This window comes from Cricetulus griseus, chromosome 3 (genome assembly GCF_003668045.3).
Source record: "Cricetulus griseus strain 17A/GY chromosome 3, alternate assembly CriGri-PICRH-1.0, whole genome shotgun sequence".
NCBI classification, from domain to species: domain Eukaryota; kingdom Metazoa; phylum Chordata; class Mammalia; order Rodentia; family Cricetidae; genus Cricetulus; species Cricetulus griseus.
Genome location: NC_048596.1, coordinates 55,919,059 through 55,939,390, shown reverse-complemented (window position 1 = coordinate 55,939,390; position 20,332 = coordinate 55,919,059). Strand labels below are relative to the sequence as shown.

General features: G+C 46.8%; 1 protein-coding gene across 1 annotated transcript in view; it reads left to right on the top strand.

The window, feature by feature from the left end:
* Positions 1–18,784: 18,784 nt before the first annotated feature.
* Positions 18,785–20,332, top strand: part of Cpt1a (carnitine palmitoyltransferase 1A) — a 63,007-nt gene continuing 61,459 nt past the window's right edge. The window contains exon 1 of the mRNA XM_027408785.2: positions 18,785–18,891. The gene's annotated coding sequence lies outside the window, so the exon portion shown is untranslated. The remainder of the gene's footprint in view (positions 18,892–20,332) is intronic.

The following is a 20,332-nucleotide window of genomic DNA, read 5'->3' as shown; positions in this document are numbered from 1 at the left end:
GCTGCTGGATGGTGTTGACACACGCCTTTAATTCCAGCCTCAGGAGGCAGAAGCAGGCAGGCGGATCTCTGAGTTCAAGGCCAGCCTGGTTTGTAAAGAGAACTCCAGGCCAGTCTCCAAACCTACAGAGAAACGCTGTCTCGAAAAACCAAAAGAAAAAGAAAACTTGCTGCTCCTCCAGAAGACTTCAGTTTCCAGCACCCACATCAGGCATCTCACAACCACTTTCAGCTCCAGTTCCAAGGCATCCAGTGCCCCAGTGCCTCCTCCTGGCCTCCATAGATCTCTCTCTCTCTCTCTCTCTCTCTGTCTCTCTCTCTGTCTCTCTCTCTCTCTCTGTCTCTCTCTCTCCTCTCTCTCTCTCTCTCTCTCTCTCTCTCTCTGTCTCTCTGTCTGTCTCAGAGCTCTTAAGCTGGACAGTGGTGGCACATACACCTTTAATCCCAGCACTTGGGAGGCAGAGGCAGATGTATCTCTTCCAGGACAGCCAAAACCACACAGAGAAACCCTGTCTGGAGAGAGAGAGACAGAAACACAGAGAGAGACCATTATGTGTGTTAAGTCATATGTGTTCATGTGGGTATAAATGTTGTGCATGTATGTAGAGGCCAGGGCTCAACACCAGTGTCTTTCTCTATCATGCTTCACCTTAGTTTTTGAGATGGTCTCTCGCTGAATCTAGCTCATTAATTCAGTCAGACTAGGTGGGCAACAAGCTTCAAGGAGAACAGCTGAATCTCAGGTGAGGAGACACTAACCACCACCCACTTAGATAATAATACCAACAAGCCCCCCCCTTTTTTTTCTTTTTTTAAGGCTTATCTATTTAGGGGCTAGAGAGATGGCTCAACAGTTAAGAGAACTTATGCTCTTACAGAGGACCAGGGTTCAGTTCCCAGCATCCACATGGTGGCTCACAACCATCTGTACTCTGGTTCCAGGGGATCTGATGCTCTCTTCTGGCCTCCAAAGACACCATCCATGAGTGTTGTGCACATACAAACATGGAGGCACTCATACATATAAGCTAAAACTAAATCTAAAATATTAAAATATTTTTGTTTATGTGTGTATTTTGTCTTCTTGTATGTATGTACATCATGTACACACCTGGTGCCCACAGAGGCCAGAACACAGTGTCTGGGACTAGAGTTTTAAGTAGTTGTGAGTCATCAGATGTGGATGCTGGGAGCTAAACTCATGTCCTCTCCAAAAGCAGTCAGTGCTCTTAACTGCTCCAGCTCCAGGCCCGCCTTCAGCGAGGGTCTCTCGCTGGTGGTCACAGCTGCTCTGCTTGAAATAGTAATGGCTGTTGTGCTCAAAGGACAGTGTTCTGTGGTAGAAAATGCCAATAAGCTCTGTCCTGCCTCCTGCAAAAGAGACAGACACACATATGGCGGCTGTAATTCTTAATTAAAAAAAATATCTTAGCCAGGTGTGGCGGTGCACATCTTTAATCTCAGCACTTGGAGGCAGAGGCAGGTGGGTCTCCGTGGGTTCCAGGACAGCCAGGGTTTCACAGAGAAACCTTGCCTCAACAACAAAATCTACTTTTTTGTTTGTTTTTTGAGACAGGGTTTCTCCATGTAGCTTTGGAGCCTGCCCTGGAACTTGACTGGACTCGCTCGAACTTACAGAGATCTGCCTGCCTCTGCCTCCCAAGTGCTGGGATTAAAAGTGTGTGCGACCCCCACCCTCGGCAAAACATCTACTTTTAAGTTCTGTCTCTCTCTCTCTCTCTCTCTCTCTCTCTCTCTCTCTCTCTCTCTCTCTCTCTCCCCGTGTGTGTGTGTGTGTGTGTGTGTGTGTGTGTGTGTGTGTGTGTGTGTGTGTGTGTGCTCTAAGACAGACTGTCTGATCCCCAGGAATTGGGTGTTGCCAAACATGGGTGTTGGGAACCAAGCTTGAGTCCTCTGGAAGCACCATCTCTCCAACCCTGTGGCTTTTAAACTTTCAATATATTGGAATTCCAGAGGCCCTCCCAGAACTGGTTGTGCTTTCCCAGCTGAGAGTCATTGAGGGTTGAATGACACTGTGGTGCCTAGTGCTCAAGGCCTGCTAGACCAGTGCTGCCTCTGACAGACACCTGGCCCAGCACAGTGGCCAAACTTCATGTCCCTTTACATAGCTGGTAAAGTTAAGTCACTTAGGGGGTGAAGGAGAATCATAACTCGAGGCAAAGACATGAAATTGGCCCTGTCCACTCTTACATGAAGGCCTTGAAGATGGCTTGGTGAATAAAGGTACTTGCAACCTAGACTGATAACCTGAATTTAACTTCCCAGCCCCACATGGTAGAAGGAGAAAACTGACTCCTGGGAGTTGGCCTCTGATCTCCACGTATGCCAAGCAATGTGCATGTCCATATACATGTGCACAGACAGAACACAAAGTCTAATCATTTTTACAAACTAGGAGCTTTTTAGCTCATTCCTGCCAGATTCCTCAGAAGGTGAAGGTCATGTACAGAGGAGCCTACGGCTGTCTTTGGAACCTAGTAAAGCCCAACAGAAGCCTGCAACCTCAGGTGGTCCTCCCAGGAAATGTGTCCATCCAATACAATCATAGACTGAACTAATAATTCCTTTTTTGTTTGTTTATTTTGTTTTTATTTTTTAAAGATTTGTTTATTTTACTATGAATCTTTTGTTCCCATTTATGTCTGTGTACCACATGTGTGCCTGATGTCCTCGAAGGTCAGAAGAGGGAGTCATATCCCCTGGAACTGGAGTTATGGATGATGTGAGTGCCATGTGGGTGCTGGGACTTGAACCCAGATCCTCTGACAGAACAAGTGCTCTTAACTGCTGAGTTCTCCCTCCAGCCCCATGTTTGTTTTGCCTTTATGAGATGGAATCTCATGTAGCCCATTGGACCTAAAACTTGTTATATAGCTGAAAAAGGCCTTGAACTCCTGGTTTTCCTACCTCCATCTCCCATGTGAATGGTAGGTCACTTCCCAGGAGAGGAGAGACCTGGGAAGTCCCTAGGAATATTTTTTCAGACACAGAATGACAGATAATAGATAATAAGTAGGTAGATAGACAATGGATAGAAGATAGATTGGTGGATAGATTGTAGATATCATTAGATAATTGATAGATGAATAGATAGGTAGATGATAGAAGATGGATGGATGGATAGATAGATAGATAGATAGATAGATAGATAGATAGACAGACAGACAGACACAGCAGATGGCAGATGCAAGAGAGAGGCTGCTAGAGGCAAGCCTGTGCCTGGAATAAACACTATTATTTCAACTGTTTGAATTCTTTGATGGAACCAAAGAACCAGTGACATGTTAATGAAGATCATTACAGAGTGTTGCAACAATGCCAGGACAAACAGGGCATGGACAACAGGGAGGTGACCCTCCTGAGTACGATGGCAGGCCAGGCAGCCCTCCTATCTCACAGCAGACAGTAAGGATGTTGACACCCTGAGTATGACAGGAGGTGATGGAGAGAAATGCTCAGGCAGAAGAATCAAGAGGCAGAAAGCTGCTGAGGCTGCACAGTGGGAAGGGTTCACCATTGAAGGTCATGCTGGGTAGTAGAGAGAAGACACCAGGTGGCCAAAGAGATGATTGTCCCTTAAATGGGGAGTCCATGGGTTGGCCTGTCCCTGTGGTCAGAACCAACATGCTAATGAGTTTGCCCATGTCCAGCTGGTTTCTGTGTCCGGTGGTACCTGGGTGGAGGTCTCAGGCCCACGTGCAACAAATACAGCTTGCAGAGTCCAGGGGGCATAGAACTGAGCCCAGAGCCTTCTGGCTTCCATAGGAACCCAGGCCCCAGCATGCAGTAGGCTCTTGGTAAACACTGGTTAGAAGCCAGGCATGGTGACTGGTCCTGTAATCCCAGCACTCAAGAAACTGAAGCAGGAGGATTTCCAGGAGTTTGAGACCAGACTGTGCTACAAAGAGAAGTCTGAAAAGCTTGGGCTACATAGAAAAGTCTAGCCAGCCTGGGCGACAGAGTGAGACCCTGGCTCAAAAAACACATAGAAGCTGAGCATGGTGGCGCACACCTTTAATCCCAGAACTTGGGAGGCAGAGGCTGTAGATCTCTGTGAGTTTGAGGTCAGCCTGGTCTACAAAGTGAGTTGCAGGACAGCCAACGCTACACAGAGAAACCCTGTCTCTAAAAAGAGCAACAGCAAGGGCTGGAGAGACAGCTCATGGGTTAAGAGCACTGCCTGCACTTCCAGAGGTCCTGAGTTCAATTCCCAGCGACCACATGGTGGCTCACAACCATCTGTGATGAGATCTGGTACCTTCTTCTGGCCTGCAAGCATACATATAGGCAGAACACTGTATATGTGATAAATAAATCTTTAAAAGAAAAGAAAGACCCTGTCTCAAAAACTAAAACCCCACTTATGTACTAGGGTGATAGCTCACTGGGTAAAGTACCTTTTATATAAAAATGAAGACCTCTGATCAGTTCCCCAGAACCCACACAAAAAGCCAGTCACAGCAGCACATGTTGTAGAGACAGGTGGATTCCCTAGGCTCACTGGCCAGGCAGCCTGGCCTACCAGCAAGTTCCAGGGGTCTGGAGAGCCCCTGTTTCACAAAGGCAAAGTGGATAGCTCCTAAGGAGGTAGTCCCCTGCCTCCACATGCACATACACACGCATGTACCTCTACTCCCACAGTTATTCCTACATGGAGGCATGTACACACCCACACATGTTTCAGCCGGGCATGGTAGCGCCACATGCCTGGAATGTCAACACCTGGGAAATAGACATGGGAGGATTGGATCACTGTCGCTGTTAGAATACAGAAATCGTGCTGAGGAGTAGAGGCCAGGCACAAATGCCACACATTGTGTGACTTCATTTCTATGAAGTCCATTCTATGAAATGTCCAGAACAGGCGAGTCCACAGGGACAGTAAACAGACCAATGGTGCCCTGGGGCCGACAGAGGGCAGAATGTGGGAGTGACTGCTGATGGCAGGAGTTTCCTGTCCAGTAGTGAATGTTTCTGAAACGGATGGAGCTGATGGCTGCAGGGCTCATTAAATATAGTAAACCCCAGCCGTCGATGCATGGGTTGTGTCAGGTGCTGGTCATGTGTCGCCAAGGCCAGTTGCTTCTTTGGCTTAGTTTTGTTCTTGTCTAATTCATTTTGTTCTGTGGTTCTTTTGAAACAGGATCTCACTATGCTGCTGTCGCTGGCCTCGAACTTGCTATGTGGGCCAGGCTGGCATGGAACTTGCTGCAATCTTCCCGCCTCTGCCTCCTGCCTTTCGGGATTACAAGCATGCAACACCAAACCCTACATTTATTTTATTACTTCTATTTATTTGTGTGTTTGTGTGCATGAGAGTGCCACAGCATGCCTGAGGAGGTCAGAGGACAACTTTCTAGAGTTGGTTCTCTTCTTCCACCACGTGAATCCCAGAGATCAAACCCAGGTTTTCAGGCTCGGCTGCAAGCTCCTTTACCTACTGAATCATCTCACCAGCCTCACTTTTTTGTTTTGAAGGTGTACTGGCAAACTTTCTTAGGCTTAATTTATAAAAAAAAAAAGACTAAAAGCCTAATAGAAAACCAGACAGAGTGACTGGGTAGTAAGTGGGAAAAAATGCAAAACCCGCAGCATTATTCATAATGGAAAAGAAAATGTGAATTAAGGGCCTGGGCATGGCTCAGAGTTAGGCCACTTGCTCAGAAAGCACAGGACTCTGGATTCATCCCTGGCACTGTAAACATATGAATGAATAACTAACTGAAATGCAAATTAAAACTACCCATAGAGTCTTCTATGAGTGTGCCTATAGTTCTAGTACTTGGGGAGCTGAAATGGGAGGATAGTGAGTTTAAGGGCTAGCCTGGGCTATGAGCAGGATACGGTCTCAAAACAAAAAGACCCCAAGGCCAATATTCACTTCTCAGAGCAGGGAGATCTCACATTTGGGCACCTGCTATATTTTGCTTAGAATGCTGGGAACAGAATCAATTTTACACAGTCCACCACTGAGCCACCCAGTACCCACCCTTGCTGAGACTGTGAAATGGTACTCTCATACCTGGCTTCAGGGAATCACAAAAGGGCCAGTCACCACAGAGAGTCAATGGCTAACTTCCTGCATCCATCACAGGGTATGTGCAAAGAGGATCAAACACCACCCGTAAGGATACAGCTAAGAGGGATGCTTGAGTTAGCAGAACATGTGGGGTGGATAGTGCTCTCTCTCTCTCTCTCCCTCCCCACTTATGTACATGTAGAGGTCAGAGGTCAACCTTAGGAGCCAGCCACCTTCCCTTTTGAAGACAGGGGTCTCTTGCTGGCCAAGGGCTCACCAACGAGGCTAGGCTGGCCGGCTGGCTGGCAAGCCCAGTTATCTTCTGCCTTCTCACCAGTGCTGGGGTTATACGTGCACACCACCACATCTGGCTCTTTACCTTCGTGCTGGGTACAGCATGTGCACACCGGTAGGACATGTGCTTTACAGACGGAGCCATTGCCCCAGCCTCCAGATGGCAGTCACTAATGGACAGACCCCATTCAGTAAGAGCTCTTGCCGAACTGCCTTGACCTTGGAGGATCACTGTCTTTGCCCTTGAATTCACACCTAAATGTCTCCCTGCCTGGCTCTCAAGCCTGTGGCCTTCAGAGGCAAATGCAGCACCTGCAGCTGCAGAAGGCAGTCTGGGTGTTTGGCAGCCTCAGTGAGTCACAGGCATGCACAAGCTGCATAGCCGCATGAACCCACACACATGCACCTACACACAGCGGCACACAGTGCACCCACATCTCCTCTTGGGCCAGCCTCTTCCGACAGCCTAATAAAGAAGACAGCTTGGTAAAGGACATCGACACATTGTTCTGCACATGACCTTGACCCAGCAATCAGTTCTGAGAGTCCATGATACCCACAGGCCTGAGGTGAAGCAGATGACCTTTAAATAGTTATTCGTGGCCACTGTATCTATGACAGAAAAAAAAGCTTGGAGACCCCTCCTGTTGTGGGGAACAAGTTAATTGTGGTAAAATAAGACTATAGGAGGGGACACTCTTGGCAGCCAATAAATCAAGCTGAACGACAGGGAAGCTGTGTTTACTAAAGGGAAGTGGCTTCAAGATCCACAAGTAAATTCAAGATGAAAGTAGGAGCCGGCCACAGGACAAAAACAATTTTAAAATTCTATTATTTTGGCCAGGTATGATGGTGTATGTACACCTTTAATGCTAGCACTCTGAAGACAGAGATGGGCTAATCTCTGTGAATTCAAGGCCAGCTTGGTCTACATGGAAAGTAGCAAGAACCTGCCTCAAAAATAATTAATTAAAATTTAAAGAAAATGCAATACAGCCATTTATTTATTTGGGTTCTGTTTCCAATTTCGGGGTTTTCTCTGAGTATTTATTTGTTTTACAATTTAAAATTAGGATAAAGAAGCTTGGTGGTGCATGCCTGTGATTCAAGAACTCTGAGAGGCAAGGCAGGTGAACTGCTGCAAGCTGAAGGCCAGCCTGGGCTACATAAAATAGAAAGACTTTGTTTCTAACAAATAACATAAGCTCAGGGAGGGCTCCTGGTGGTTAGTGCTGAAGATGCTGGGTGTAGACAGACCCAGAGCAGGAATCTGGAAGTGCTGCCTTGCTAGAAGCGCAATGCAAGGGGACCACAGTCCCCAACCGACCCTCCCCACACCGTGCACACCACTAGGAGTGTCTTCTCACTCTCTGCAGTGTAAACACACAGGTGGCTGGTTCCTCCAGCAATCTAGCTAACTTTGACCCTAGAGGGATCAGCCGTGGACCACTGACACTCCACCCATCCCCACCCTGTTTGCAGACTTCAGCTGTCTGGCCTGGCCACCTTCCCTTCCCCTCTCCTGCACAGGTCGTCTGGATCACCCTTAAGTGGCTTGCATGGAAATTATATTTAAGGGGCAGGGCAAACAGGTGTCTCTAAACCTAGGTGGAATGTGGTCTCTGCAGCTCCTGGCCACTCTCACCCCTACAGGCCACAGGGAATAGTCACTCCAGCTCTCACCTCTGTAGTGCTAGGGCTGGTCCCTACGGAGTCCCATAGAGCACTATGGAGTCCCTTTGAGGAAACAATAGCTTATCTGGAGGCCAATTAGTGCTGGGCAGCTCCCTCTTCCATTGCACATGTTCTATAGGGTTGAAAGTGCCCAAGGCCTCAGTAAAGTTCCAGACATAGTGTGGAGCAGAGAGATGCTGCCAGTCCCACAGAAGGCTGCTCCAAAGCCAGGAAGGCAGGGTTATCAGCCTAAGTGATGAAGCAGGTGACCTCAAGGTTGGACCTTGAAATCTGTTTATTTCCCAGATGGGAAAGACTACAGCAATCCATTCATAGTTCAGGGTCATAGTGAGAGGGCCTCCCACAAACAACACACCTGACATAGACTGATTAGGAGCACGGTCATCCCTCAACTGATGAAAAGCTAAATGTGGTATGCCCATACAGATGCAATATTACTCAGTCATAAGAAGGAATTAAGGACACGTACCACAACACACCCAGGTGACCCCTGAGAAGGCCATGCTCAGTCAAAGAGGCCAGACACAAATGATCATGTTATAGGATCCCAGTTATATAAAATATCTAGAAAAGATAAATTCTTGTTTTTTAATTTGACAGAAAACAGATTAGTGACTGCTCAGGACTGGGAACTGGGGACTAGTGGCTCTCAGGGATTGGGAGTTGGGGGACTAGTGACTTTTTGAATGGAAGAGGTTTAGAGGAAACATTCTGGAACTGGATTTCAGCAAGGATTATAGCACCCTGTTTGTACAACCAAAACTACCAGATTGTGTGTCGCCAATGACTTGTTAAGATATGTGAGTCATATCATTGAAGGCTTAAAAACTGAGACCTTACATCTAAAAACTACCAAACTACCAAACAACCTATTGGCTGAACACAAGAGCTAAGCTGCATGGAGGTCTTAGCATCACCCTGTTTGCCTCCACGGAGACTGACACTGGAGCCTCTATGCTGGGCGCTGCTGGCCCAGCATGGCAGGTGGGCCAGAGCCTACTTACTCTCTGAGTATGTCTTCTCTAGATAGCCAGGGCTAGTCTGGTTGGACCCTACATCCACTTCAGGTCTCTGGTGCATAACTGTACCCAAAGACAGGAGGGGAAGCTCAGAAGACACTTAAGTAGAGAGAACAGAAGGAATGGATGCTCAGAGGCAGGAAGTGGAGTGAGTCCCTGAGCTCAGGCATAGCAGAGTTCAGCAGATGTGGTAACACAGGCTACAGGTGCACTTTACTGTACCTGACTTTTTATATGGGTGCTGGGGATTTGAACTCTGATCCTCATGCTTACACAGCAGGCACCATTACCAATAGTCATTTCCCCCAACATGAAATTCTGAATCACTATGAACAAATGTCCCCACACAGGGTTTCTCTTTGCAGCTTTGTAGACCAGGCTGACCTCAAACTCACAGATTCACCTACCTCTGCCTCCTGAGTGCTGGGATTAAAGGCATGCTCCACCACCACCACCCGGCTCGGGAGTCCCAATTCTTAAGTCACAATTGTGACCGTCTTCTTCCACCTTCAGGCCCTTGGTAGTCTAAGACCTCCTACCATCAAACTTTAGCTCAAAACCATTTGCCCATCTCAGACATGGAGAGGTGTGTCAGATGCAATTGCCAGCAAGGCAAGGGCATGATAATTCAAGTTCCAAGTGAGCGTATGTCAAGCAAGCCAAGGAAGACTCTAGAAGCTGAGTCTAACTGAAAGATACAAGCTGGAGCAGTTGAAGAGATGGCTCTGTGGTTAAAGCCATGAAAGCTTGAGGACCCAAATTCCGATCCCCAGAAAACCATGTGAAGGGCTGAGTGGGAATGGCAGCCACCTGTAATTCCAGCCTTGAAAGGCAAGAGGTAAGAGATGTCCAGAACAAGCTGGCCTGAAAGACTAGGCCTATCAGCGAGCTCTGGATTTGAGTGAGAGACCCTGCCTTAACAAACAGGCGGAAGAGTCATGGAGGATGATTCTTGACAGGCCTCCCCATGCATGTGAACCAATATGTGCAAGTACCCTCATGTGTCCACAAACATGTGCACATAAATTAATCTTAAAATTAAAGAAGATTTGCCGGGCATTGGTGGCCCACGCCTTTAATCCCTGCACTCGGGAGGCAGAGGCAGGTGGATCTCTGTGAGTTTGAGACCAGCCTGGTCTACAAGACCTAGTTCCAGGAAAGCCTCCAAAGCCACAGAGAAACCCTGTCTCGAAAAACCAAAAAAAAAAAAAAAAAAAAATTAAAGAAGAGTTAAACTTTTATCAGAGATGCAGCAAGATATGAGAACAACTGACAGAAGATTCTAGAAGCTGAGAAAAATGCATGCTACAATAGAATGGTTTCCAGAGGAGTTAATACCAAGCAGGGCAGTAAAGCTTAGCCTTGGAGAAACTCTTTTTTTTTTTCTTTTTTAAGATCTACTTATTTATTATATATACAGTGTTCTGCCTGCATGTATGCCTGCAGGTCAGAAGAGGGCACCAGATCTCATTACAGATGGTTGTGAGCCACGATGTGGTTGCTGGGAATTGAATTTGGGTCCTCTAGAAGAGCAGCCAGTGCTCTTAACCTCCGAGCCATCTCTCCAGCCCGAAAACTCTTCTTTGAGACAATGTGTAGTTATAAAGTTCAGGCTGGCCTGGAACCCATGGCCCTCCAGCCTCAGCCTCCCAAGGGCTGAGATTACAAGTATACCCAGCACTTGTAATATTGGCTTTCCTGCGCATCACACTTCAGCCCACTAGAATCTTATTTTCTTATTACTGTGTGGTAGTTTGAATGTAATTTTCCCTCCATAAGCTCACAGGAAGTGACACTATTAGGAGATGTGGCTTTGTTGGAGTAGGTATTGCTTTATTAGAGGAAGTATGTTACTATGGGTTGGGCTTTGAGGTCACATATATGCTCAAGATATCATCCAGTGTCTCAGATTACTATTACTGTTACCTATGGTCAAGATGTAAGAACTCTCAGCTCCTTCCCCAGCACTAAGTCTGCTTGCATGCTGCCTTTGTTTCCTACCATGACAATAATGAAGTAAACCTCTGAACTTTTGTAAGAAAGCCACTCCAATTAAGTGTTTTCCTTTATAATAGTTTCTGTGGTTATGGCGTCTCTTCACAGCAATAGAAACCCTAACTAAGACATACTGTATCTTCGTTTTTCTTTTCTTTTGAAAAAATTATTGGCTGGGTGGTAGTGTAGCAAGCTTTCTTGTTGGACTATCTTCAGACCACCAGCCTACAAATAATGACCTGGAGACTTATTATTAATTATAAAAACTTAGCCTTAGCTTAGGCTTTTTAGCTAACTGGCTCTTATAACTTAATTAACCCATATTTCTTTTTTTTAACCCATATTTCTTAATCTACATTCTGCCACATGACTTGGTTACCTCTTCTTAGTATGGCACATCTGACTTGCTCTGAGTCTGCTGGTGAAATCCCAGACCTAGATTCCTCCTTCCAGTTTCTCTCTCTCTCTCTCTCTCTCTCTCTCTCTCTCTCTCTGACTGGAAGCCACCTATTCTCTTCTGCCTGGCTATTGGCCATTTAGCTCCTGGTCTACAGAGTAAGTCCTAGACTAGACAGGGCTACACAGAGAAACCCTGTCTCAAAAAACAAGAACATGGCCTACATAATCAACTAAGCAGGGCTCATAGATGCTCACAGAAACTGAAAGGACAAACACAGACATAGATCCTCTGCATATACCTTATGATTGTGTAGTTTGATGTTCTTATGCACTCCTAACCATGGGAGTGGGAGGGTGTCTCTTTTGCATACCGTTGGGACCCTTTTCCTCCTACTGGGTTGCCATGTCCATCCATGATTTGAGGGTTTGTGCCCAATCCTATTGCATCTTGCTAGGCCTTGTTTGATGGATATCCCTGGGAAGCCTGATCTTTTTTTTTAAGGGAAGCAGAGGAGGAGTTGATGGGGGGGGGGAGTGAGGAGAGGGACTGGGAGGAGTGGATGTAGGGGATACTGTAGTTGGATGTAATGTATGAGAGAAGAATGAAAGTTAAAAATATTTATCTTTAAATTAAAAATATTTATGTCTAAAGATTTGTTGATTTACTTCAAATATTTATCAATTTATTTTTATTTAAGTTGTATGACAGTGGATCTGTGCTTGGTACCCCCAACCCTGTATCTAGGATCTCACAATGTAGGCTTGGTTGGCCTAGAACTCACAGAGATTTGCTTGAGTACAGTGATTAAGGAAGTACTCCACCATATCCAACTCTTTTTAATTTAATTTTATTTAATAACTGTTGGGAAGCTCCACCTAGCTTCTCCCCTCCTATTCCAGACCCTGCCCCTGAAAAAGGGCACCATCAGCAGCTCCTCCCCTGGGCTATTTAAGACCCAGCCAATAATAGATCTGCCATGTGCTCTGGTGTTCTCCTGTGCTCTCCTCGTCTCTCTCCTACCTTCCTGAGAGTCACCCAGGAGTGCTCTGCTTTGCTTTGCCCTGTTTTTTAAATCTGGATCTATTAATTCAGTTTGATTTGACTTATTGCATCAGCAGCAGAGGAACCCAGTAACTAGGGATCCAATATTTAGCAATGACAACAATAATTATTATTGTTTTTCTTTTTTTTAAAAAGAAAAGCCTCAGGGACAAAAAACTGCAAATCTCAGCAGAAGACCAGAGTACATCTTCATAGGCAGCTCACAACTACCTGTAACTCCAGCTCCAGAGGATATAACACCTTCTTCTGACCTAAGGGTGCTTACCCATATGTGAACACACACAGATAAAAAGTTTTAAAATCTTTAAGAATAAGCCGGAGTTGGTGGCGCACGCCTTTAATCCCAGTACTCGGGAGGCAGAGGCAGGCGGATCTCTGTGAGTTCGAGGCCAACCTGGTCTACAGAGCGAGTGCCAGGATAGGCTCCAAAGTAACACAGCGAAACCCTGCCTCGAAAAACCAAAAAAAAAAAAAAAAAAAAAAATCTGTAAGAATAAATACGTAGATATTTTAAAACCAAAAACTCAAAGGACAGAGTTTCCTGCCTGTCACCTGTTTCCTCTACCCCCCACAGGCATCCTGACAGAGATTGCTCTGTCACCTATTTAGCTTGAGCAGTCAACTGGATACAGCCTAGACTTATCTGAAGGAGTTTCACTGGGGGGAGGGGTTGTCTCAATTGGCCTGTGGCATGTCTATGGGGGTAGCTCAGTTGGTGGAGTATTCAAGTACTGGCCTTTGTTTCCTGCACCACACAAAACAGGCACTGGGAGATGATGTCAGGAGGGCCAGGAGTTCAAGGTCATTCTTGGCTACATATTGAGTTCTGGGGCCAGCCTGGACTACTAGAGTCTGTCTTAAAAAAAGGGTGGCATGGAGGGGTTGGAACTCACTTGCTGTTCTTGCAGAGGATTCAAGTCAATTATTCTTAGCATCCACATGGTGGTACACAACCATCTGTGCCCAGGGTATTTATTTGTTTTTGTATATGTCCATGAGTGAGTGTGTGTGTGTGTGTGTGACAATTCTTTTTCTGTCCTGCCAGCTAGTTCCCAAATAATGACAAGGAGACTTCTTATTAATTATGAAAGCTCAGCCTATAGCTTAGGCTTGTTTCTAAATGGTTCTTATAACTTCAACTAACCCATCTATACTAATCTACCTTATACCACGTGATCACCTCTCTTCCATCTTGTACCTCTTCTTTCCTCTCCGTGTCTCCTGGCATCTCTTCTTCTTCCTTTCTCTTCCTGGAAATTCTGCCTAGCTATTGACCATTCAGCTTTTTACATCTTCACACAGTGTACAAATATTCCACATTTCCCCCTTTTGTCTAAACAAAATGGGAGGTTTTCACTTTAACAACAGTAAAACTATATACAATAAGAACAATTATCAAGTAAGGATAACATTCACTATGTCCAGTCTATTTGACTTGGCAAATTAAGAGAAACAACTCTATTCCATTATCTATTCTATCTTGGTGAGTCCAAAGGTTGGTACCTAATTCACTCTCTATCCTAACTTGTATTACCAACTCAAAACTATCTTTTTAGACCTTCAAAACATTTTCTTGGCTAAACACTTTAAGCTTTTATGTCTTTCAACCTTATACACTTTATAGGTCTTTTGTGAGTTTCTTTTCTGAATCTGATAACAAAGAAAACTGTAACTATAACTATCTCACCTTCAACTCCATCATAGACTTGAGAAGGATATAATATTACCTGTGTAAAGAAGAAGTGCAGAGCAAACATCTTCCAAAACTATAGAAGTGACAGAGACATCTGCCTGCCTGAACACTCACTCACCCAAGGTTCCTCTGCAGTGTTGGGGCATCCATCTTCAGCCTACAGGCCTAGAATATCTGACAGACTTTTCTGTGAAGCAGGAATTTTGAAGGATTGTCCTATTCATCTTGGCAAAGTTCGGCAGTCACTTTTTTTGTGTCCTGCTCGGTTCAGTTTGGACAGCATACAGTCAGCAGTCGAGGCAAGGGCAGTTTCTTGCCCAAATGACTAGCTTTGCCACAATAAAAGCAGGCTCAATATGGAGTTTCTTCCATGCCCATCATCCTTTTTTTTTTTTAAAGAAAATTGGTGCTGCCAGGAACAGACTTGTCTCACTGTCATAAGAAGCCTTAGATTATTAAAACATCTTTTTTTTTTTTTTTGGTTTTTCGAGACAGGGTTTCTCTGTGGCTTTGGAGGCTGTCCTGGAACTAGCTCTTGTAGACCAGACTGGTCTCAAACTCACAGAAATCCACCTACCTCTGCCTCCTGAGTGCTGGGATTAAAGGCATGGACCACCAACGCCCGGTTATTAAAACATCTTAAAATCCATATTCTGTAGGTCTTTGTTTGAAGACCACCTATCTAAAATATATCTGTTTAAACTTAAAAACATACCTACTATGACTACAAGTTTGATTATTATAGATGACTAACTATTAATCTGTATTTCTTAATTATACATTGAATTGCCAGGCGGTGGTGGCCCATGCCTTTAATTCCAGCTCTCGGGAAGCAGAGACAGATGGATCTCTGTGAGTTGAGACCAGCCTGGTCTACAAGAGCTAGTTCCAGGACAGCCTCCAAAGCCACAGAGAAACCTTGTCTCAAAAAACAAAACAAACAAACAAACAAACAACAAATTATACATCAAATTTTTAAATGAGCTGCATAGGTACAATACCTTAAACAAGAGTAGAAATATAATACAGTATAACAAAAATAACCTTAAATTTGTATCAATATACAAAAATATTTTAAACAAGAATAGAAACATCCTAGTGTGTGTGTGTGTGTGTGTGTGTGTGTGTGTGTGTGTGTGTGTGTGTATGTGTATGTGTGTATCTGTATCTTTTCCCTCCGAGCCAACCATCTCACTGCCCCGTCCTCATTTCCTACAGTGATGAAACTGAGGCTGACATGGGATAGGAGAGGCCCACGCTGACACTCCTAGCCGCTGCTCTTATGCCTTCACATGTTTCTCTGGGACAGAACCACTGCCAACCTCCTCTTCACTGGGTGCTGGGGGGAAGAGACCGAGGAAAGCAGAGTGTAGTCATTGACCTGAAGGTGACTGGCAGGGAGGGGCACCTTTACGGGATCTTTGCACTCTTTGGTGGGAGCACCAGGGAACAGGTAAAGCCTCTTGGATTCCAAGTTCCTTTCCCCATGCTATTGGCAGCCTTGCATTTGTTATCCCTGTGACATCTCCACTGTCCTCATTGAACCTGGTGACGCTGGCTAAACAAATAGTACCTCCGCTATTGACTCAAAACGTGTACAGGGGCTCAAAGTTCAAGTTCAGGGGGACTTGAGGCTTTGAGGAGGAGGGGAAATCACTGAGTTCTGGGATTACAACATTCTTTATTATGGGATAAAGTTCCCTCAAAACCATAGCCAAATTCCAAAAAAATCTTATGCACTTGAATGGAAAGCTGTTGGGAAAAGAGAATGGGAGACTGACCAAGGAGTGGCCATGCTCTAGGCAAGTCAGTGGGGGCTTTGAGAATTCCCTGTTGTCTATATTAAGTGGGATAATTAGGGTTGGGATGTGGCTTGGCCTACTATGTGTAAGACCTTGTCTTTTAGCCCTAGTACTCCAAAAAAATAACAAAATGTGAGTGCTGTGGTAGTTCAGTTGTAGAGCACCTGCTTGGCAGGCATTAATCAACTTAACCCATTCTTTTCATTGTCCTCAAACTTGATATGTGGCCAATGATGACCTTGAACTTCATGCTAGGATCACGAGTGTGCATCTCCATACCTGACTTATGTGGTGCAGGGGATGGAACCCAAGATTCATGCATGCTAGGCAAGCACTCTAACACCTAGCTACACTCCTAACCCTGATTCGTTTGTTTCTTTAAATTAAAAAAAATTATATGTGTGGAGGGTATGTACACATGAATGCAGGTGCCTGAGGGGACCTCAAAATCTCTAGAAACTGGAGATAGGTGATTGTGACCCTTTGCACAAGGGTGCTCGGAACCAAACTTTGGTCCTAGGGAAGAGCTCATTCTTAGCTCATTTTGAGTCATTTTCTCCAATCCTGGTTTTGCTTTTGTTGATAAAGGCTCATGCTGTAGCCTAGGCTGGCCTCCAATTCACATGTGACCCTCCTGCCTCAGTCTCTCAAATGCTGGGTTTATAGTTGTGAGCCACCACAGAGTACAAACATGTCTATCGTGAACAGCTGGCACAGTCTATGTGCATAAAACTGAGAAAGAATGAAAAAAATAGCCAGAAGAGCTTGAGAAAAGTTATTCTAGCTTTGGGGCCAGTTCCTGAGATATTTTCAGCGCTCAGGGAGTTTAGGTTAGGGCCGGATGCTCTCCCCTGGGGCGCGGGGTGGGGGTGTCCTTTAAGCTCTTTATTAATAGCCACTTCGGGAGTTACACTCCCTTGGAACAGAGTCATAGTGGGGGCAGAGGAAGGAAAATGAAGTTCCCACAACATAAACCAGTTACAAGCGGTTCTGACTCATTACCGTACCTCCCCAGGGCACAGGTACACGAAGTATGAAGAGCCTGGGCGCTCCCAGTGACGAAGTCCCCGCCCCTGCTCCTGATCCGCCTCGCCTGCAGGTGGCACCGAGGCGGCGGGCAGGGAGGGCCCACGGTCAAGGCCGTAGAGCCTCCCGAACAGACAAGGCACAGGGCCAATCCAGACGGACAGACGCAAAGCAGGACAACGAGAAGGGAGGAAGTGTCCTTGGGGAGGGGACCGGTTAGCGCTGGGGTTCTAAGGAGAGGAGGAAGGGCATTTAAGGTGAGTGAGACTGTCCATGCTGTTAAAGAGCCTTAAGTAGGGAGCGGCAGGAGGTGATGCTAGAGCCACCAGGGCAAATGCAACAGGTAACAGCACAGAGCCTAGACTCCCGCCTTCAAAGGCGGAGAAAATCAGCCTTCTCCAGGCAAGCCTCAACAACAATAATCATGATAATAATGCCGAGGAAAATAAAGAGAGGTTCTTCCCTTAGCCACTTTAGGCCTGGTGGACGGAAGAAAGTGTTTCCAGATAGCACCTCGGTAGGTACCACCCACATGCCACACTTGTCATCTTCTTCCACGCCCAGAAACAGGTGCTCAGAGAAGGGTGCTTAAGAAGACCCATGGCATGTGGGTGTGGATGTCCCTAAATGTCCTTTGGAGGCTGTTTTACTCAAGTCACAACAGAACTGTGCAGTCAAGTGAAAGACCCCGATTGTCACTTCACATAAACTAAGTAAAAACCGCAAAGTTGCACACAACTACCTCCCGTCCTTTTAAAACAGTAGGGGGTGGGGGCTCGGTGAGACACAGCAACGGTTAACCATAGTTGGGGGCGGGATCAAAGGGGAACTTTCATTTTCTCTTCTGAACCCTTCCGTGGTAACACGGAGAAAGATGGAGGCAAACAAGGATCTTCCATGACCAGGCGCGCTAGACTTCAATCTTCGTTCTTCATCATATTTTTGGAGCGATTGCTATATGCAGCCTGGGAAGGCACCCCACCTGCCTGGTTGAGCGCCCTGCCGTGTCTGGCCAGGCTTCTTCGCATCCCACCCTCAGCGCATCCTGCAATCTTTGTTCCCAGAATGCTGCCAGGCAGTTCCTCTGCAGAGGTCACTCTGCACCAGGTTCCAATCACTTGTCTCCTGGGACCTATTAGTTCTAGGCACCCAGAGTAATTCTATTGCTTTTTGGTGCTGAAAATCGAGGACTTTACACAGGACAGGCATGCACCACACCCTAATTGTCCCACAAATGCATTTTTTCTAAAAACAAAACAAAACAAAACCTAGATGATTTTTATCCTAGGGAGCCTATGAGTGTGTTGGTCTCTGGAGCCAACCTGCTCTAGGACAAACATCTGTCACTCAGGTTTGGGACTTGGGCTTCTTCACTCGGTGATGTTAGGCAAGCCATTCCATTCCTTTTTCCGCCACGCTCCTGTCTTGTTTTTGTTTGTTTGTTTATTTGTTTGTTTTTGGTGGTTAAAAAAAAAAAAGAAAAGAAGTCCGGAATATGAACAGCAGGAGTGCAGAGAAGTTTATATGCCAGTGCGTATATATCGCAAGTGTAAGCCAAGCATGGTGCAAAGAACTTTTATGGTTATGGCCCTACCTAATGAGTTAGTCCCTTTTGCAGAAGAAACAGGCTTGCAAGATGAGGAATGCTGTCCTAGAACTGCTGTTGGCAATCTCCGGTGCTAGCCTCAGTTTCCTCACGGGACTCCTCCCCGTAGCCCCGCCCCGTCCAGGCCCCGCCCCATCCCGCCCGCGCCGCAGCCGGGCCCAGCTCAGCCAATCACCCGCGGCGCGCGTCCGAACGCTTGGCCTCGCCCGCCCGGGCCCGGACTCCGCTCGCTCATTCCGCCGCCGGCGTCCGCAGACTCGGTAAGGCAGCGCTTGGGTAGCGCTGCGGCACCGCCCTGGGCCAGGCGCGCGGGTGTCACCTACGGGGGCGCGGAGGGGGACACAGTCTGCACCCAAGGGGTTCTCGGGAGCTGCGCGTTGGAGAAGCAGAGGGCACCCCCCCAAACCTTGCGCAGTGACCGGTGTGGGGGATCCCGGGGTGGGAGGAAGGATGCTTGGTCCCCGGACTGGGCATGATGCCTTCTCCAGGGACTCGTGGGGCCTCGGCTCCTGGTGTACCTCCCAGGGTGGATTCTTTCTACGCGAGGGTTTGGGGTCCGCAGTGCACCGCGACGGATGCTCAAGATTAGGCATGACTTCTTGGTCCCTCCCTGTCCAGTAGGGACGTCAACTCCTTTTCTCGCCCTATCCCACTCCTCACTCCGCGGGTGTTTTGGAGCCAGTGTAGACGCCGTGCCCTTTTCCAGCCCCATTCCCGCTCGCCACTGTGCAGGTGGATTGGTCCCGGGGGTCTTCGAGGGTCGGGCGCGGCAGCAGGAAGGATGCTTGCCCTCGGGACTTGGCAGTGGCTGGTGCCCCCTCCCCGCACGGGTCCCTGCAGTGCAGTTGTCCGGACACGCCCTTGGCACAGAGACTCAAGTGTTGAGCACCCCTCACCCTCTGTTTTGCGCGGTGTTCAAGGGCAGGTGGGTGCTGAGAGACTGCCCAAGGTCGCGCAGGGACCGGAGCCTGGGAGGGTGGGTGTGTCACGTGACCCGGCCTGGGGGAACTTGGCCAGGGACAGCCCGACGGCGCGGTCTGCAGTCCCGAGATCCGCTTGGCTCTCCTAACAGCCGGTTCTTTTCGTTTTCCTTCATCTTCGTATTGTGAATCCGGGCTTGGCTTTCGTTAATGCCACAGAAAACAGATGAATACTTACTTTTGAAGTAGTTAAAAAGTTCCTAGTATGAACCAGGCTAGACATAGATCAAACTCAGTACTCTCAACGCCTGGCCGACTCTCAGCTCCTTTCTGTTCCTTGCATTCAAATAGTCGTCCAAGGACAAATTTTAGTTGGAAACTGCTAATTTTGGAAGTTCGTAAATAAAATGAAAGTGAGTTTAGAAGCCTTTCGGAACGCGTATTTAGTTACAGCATTTTCTCGCACAGGCGTCTGGTTTCTGGTCATTCCTGATATTCAAGCGTGTTTATCTCTGTCAAAACCACAAGCCAAATGAGTAAAATACAGCTTTGGTCTTTTTATTTGTGCCAGCAAGCATACATTCCCTCTCCCCCACCTCTCTAGTCATTCACTAGGAGGACTGTGGTGTGGGGACAGTGCAGGGCAGTAGGTAGGTTTGGGCACCATCTGCATTCAGTGTCTCGCTGGACTGGCTTTGCTGCAGCACCAGGAGCCCTTCTGTCATGTAAATTACTATTATCTTAACTGCGATGCCTTGCTAAACTTAGCCTTACACTCGAA